This window comes from Triticum urartu, chromosome 6A, assembly GCF_056163025.1.
Source record: "Triticum urartu cultivar PI428250 chromosome 6A, HENAU_Tu73, whole genome shotgun sequence".
In the NCBI taxonomy this organism is placed as follows: domain Eukaryota; kingdom Viridiplantae; phylum Streptophyta; class Magnoliopsida; order Poales; family Poaceae; genus Triticum; species Triticum urartu.
Genome location: NC_141878.1, coordinates 216,239,452 through 216,243,480, shown reverse-complemented (window position 1 = coordinate 216,243,480; position 4,029 = coordinate 216,239,452). Strand labels below are relative to the sequence as shown.

General features: G+C 49.7%; 1 pseudogene; it reads left to right on the top strand.

The window, feature by feature from the left end:
- The first annotated feature begins 399 nt into the window (after positions 1–399).
- Positions 400–1,002, top strand: LOC147964820 (uncharacterized; annotated as a pseudogene).
- The last annotated feature ends 3,027 nt before the right edge of the window (positions 1,003–4,029 follow it).

The following is a 4,029-nucleotide window of genomic DNA, read 5'->3' as shown; positions in this document are numbered from 1 at the left end:
TGATCCAAACTGAGTTCAAATTCAAATTTTAAATAAATTCAATTAATTATTTTCTTCAAACATAAAAACTAAAATGTTCAAAGTGTTGAAAATAATCTCTGGATTTTTTTCCTGGTGAAACAAATATTTTTGTAAAGTGATTAAATGCCTTAAACTAAATAAAACAGTGCCTAAAACAGCTTTTAAATCCTTTTTCTAATTTATGAAAATGACAAGCTAATTTAAATCGCTCCTAAACTTTTTTTGCACTACTCTATATCCCCTAGCTTTTGTTATGGCCAGCTCCATAGTCTTTTAAAGGCATTTGGTGGCTTATGTAAACTCTAATAGCGTCTATTAAAAGAAAACACAAAAGAATATAAAAGGAGAAGAAGGAAGCAATTAAAAAGAATCAGGCCCATGTGGGACTGGGAGCCCAACCCACCACACCTCCTCTCCCTCCTCACACGACAGGAGACAGGGAGAGGGCCTGGCCGCCATCCCGCGGCCGTGGCCGCTCCTCCACAACGTGTCATCCATCCCCTAGCCCCCCTCTCGGATAAGAGCAACCCCAGCCGCCCCTCTCTCCCCTGGAAAAACCCTAGCCCCATCTTCCTTTCCCCCAGCGCCTTTGCTTCCTCCCCGCGACAAGCCGAGCCGCTGTCGCCATTGTCTTCGCCGTCTGCGTGCTTCCCGATGACCCCGAGCCCCGCTAGCTTCTCCAGGAGGTCGGCGACGCTCCTCTCCTTCCACTACGGGGACGCGCTCGAGCTCGGAGCACCTACATCGAATGGATCGAGCCGCCTTCGACCTTGGGACCCGACTCCATTCATCGTCTGTCGTCGATTCCCGCCACTCTAGTCCACCTCCGACCACCCCGACTTCACCATCGAGCTCGTTGTGAGCTTCTCCTCCATCTCCCCTGTTTTTCCCCTTCGATCCGATGTCGTAGACTGCTCGTCCCGTCGAGCCCGAAGCTCCATGCCCGCAGCCATGCTCGTCCGCCCGTGGTCGCACCCTTAGCCGTGTCCGGCCGTGCGTCCGTGCACCCGCCGTGCCCTGGCCATGCCGCGCACTCGCCTGCTGCCTTGGCCACCCGTGCCCCGTGCGCCGCGCGCGTCCTTGACCGTTCGCTGCCGCGCTCCCTGCTGCGCCTGCCTGCTACTGGTTGCTCTGCCTAAAACTGTCGCTGCTCAGTTTTGCTGCTGCTAATGCCCCTAGCGCCGCCGCCGTTGTTGCTGCTTGTTGTTTCTACTACATGCCGCTGCTGATTACTTGTTGCTACCGCTGAGCTATTGCTTGCTTGCCATTCCTCCTCTACTTTTGGCGTTGCTTTGCTTTATGTTGATGGTCCTCTTTTGCGTTGGCTGTTGATACTACCTGCTGATGCCCGCTGTTGCCATTTGCTACTACTTTTGGCCGTGGCCGAGTGCCCTTGTGTGATGCATGTATGTGCACAGCCGTGAGGCTGGCAAAGCCTATCGCCAACCCTGTACAGATTAGATTAGGGACTAATCATTCTAGTTAGGTTAGTTGCTGCACTATGACATATGGGCTCCATTTGATTAAGTTAGTTTTATTTATTAGATTGGATATAGCTTTATGACATGTGGGCCAGCCCCCCCCCTTTACCAGTCAAATTGACTTGGTCAACTCAAATTAAAACAAAACCAGACATTTTAAAATATTGTTAAAACTTTGAAAAAACATAGAAATTAAGGCATAACTCGGATGTAAATGTTTTATACATGAAAGTTACTCAGAACGACGAGACGAATCCAGATATGTTGTCCGTTTACCTGTCAGATGCCTCTAACTATCTAAACATGGAACTTTCCCCCTCCGATCATCTGTCTGACACAAGTCCGGAACCGGGAAAACATTCCCGGTTGAATTCCCCCTTTACCTATATAGTGCAGTACTACGTTAGATCGACCCTAGTTTTGCTTTTCGGCATGTCATGCTTAGCGGTACCTCTGATTGCTCTGTATTTACTATTTCTTCTCCCTCTTCTCTCCGGTAGACCCCGAGACCGATGATGCCCCTGTGATCGACTACATCGACGATGACACTTCTTCCTTTTCAGCAGAGCTTCCAGGCAAGACACCCCTTTGATCATTCCAATATCTCCCATTCTATTCATTTATGCTTGCATTAGATTTTGCTACTATAATTGATTGCTCCTATTATGTTGCATAGCCTGCTTTTGTACCTGTTGTTGTACCTTACCTGTTTATTCTAAACTGCTTAGTATAGGCTGGTTAGAGATCCATCAGTGACCCCCACCTTGTCCTAGTTGCCCCGCTTTATGTTCGATGACTCGAGAAACGTGATCGACGTCCAGGCCCCGACACCGCACATCACCCCCTTAGTTGTACGACTCAGCAGTGTTACTATCGAGTGTCGAAGGTGATACCTCATCAGAAGTTCTAATGTTAACCATGTAGTGTAGCTATTCGGTCGTGGCCATCGAGGGTGATTCCTCCTTGACCACTCCCGATAATGACTCTGCCGTGCAACCCCTCAAGTGTGGGCCAACGAGGGTGATTCCTTCAAGTCCAACTTGATGGTTATATCGAGTGGGAATCCATCCTCAGGTTTCCCCCTTGTTGTTTCAGACACATGGTTATTTTGATTTACCATAAAGCCATGATGACTTTAGGTTGGCCTCGAGGGGTACCCGCGAGTGATGTGAAGTCGGGTTGATCTGGAGGATACCCACAAGTTCTCCACGCAGCGCGGCCGGGCATTCTTAGCCCTTGCCGCAAGTCCGTGAAATGGGGCGACAGGACCACATATCGTGGATCATTGATCGTTACCGCACACTACCAAGACACTAATGATTTGGATATTTGATCCGAGTAGGCCTCTGGCCTCTTTCGCACTAACCACCACATGGGAATAAGTATGGGCACTCCGCATCGTATGTATCAGCCGAAAGCTCACTGACGTTAGCGATTGAGTGGCGCGCGCGGGTTGGACTGGTTAAGCCTGCACTTGTATAAGGAGCCTAGGTCTGCTCACCGGCCGCGTTCACAACGAGCAGGATTGCAAAGGATGATTGGCGTGTGACCCCTTCGCATTTAGGATGTAGACCGACGTGCTGGCCTCTGTGTTGAGCCTAGGTAGGACTACAGTGTGTTGACCGGCCTAGGCCGGTCATGACCTGATGGTGTGTCCGGCTGGAGTTGATCGAGCGTGTTGGCTAAGTTGGTGAACCCCTGCAGGGAAGTATTATATCTATTCGAATAGCCGTCTTCACTATAATGGAAGCTCGGAGTTTTATCCCGATTGATACAACTAGAACTTGATGCTGAGGCATGTAATGGAAATGATGGCTCTGGGATTGTTTTCCCGCAGGGAGTCGAGGAAGTGATCTCTGGGCGATGTTACAACATACTTACTAATATTATAATATGCCACTCTTATCTCTTCTGATGTTTCAAGATGCTTGGATATGCTTGAAGATGCTAGTCTTTGATAGGCTAGGTGTAACACCCCGGACACACCCACCGGTGGTCGTTACTCCTGGCGGGATCTAGACTGGCCCCACAGATCAATACTAGTCTTTTCTGCGCACTTTGTCCTCACTCGTGCGCACCCGGGAGCAACTTCCCGGTTGGTCACCCATCCTGAAATTACTCCAAGCCGAGCACGCTTAAATTTGGAGTTTTGTATGAGTAGTCTATCATCCCTATTAAGCCAGGCTATCACATACACCCCCATTTAGAGGAATCGACGTCCTCGTCGGGCCACATGAACGTTCCCTCTTGGCACATACGTCTGTAATTCCAGTCCGACACATGTGCCATGTCATGTGCCACGACGGGTCACAAACATCATGTACAACATGACCGCACACCTGTCCGCGAACATCCGTGTAACCATGAGGGTCGGCTCTGATACCAACTTGTAACACCTTGGACACACCCGCCAGTGGTCGTTACTCCTGGCAGGATCTAGACTGGCCCCACAGATCAATACTAGCCTTTTCTGCGCACTTTGTCCTCACTTGTGCGCACCTAGGAGCAACTTCTCGGTCGGTCACCC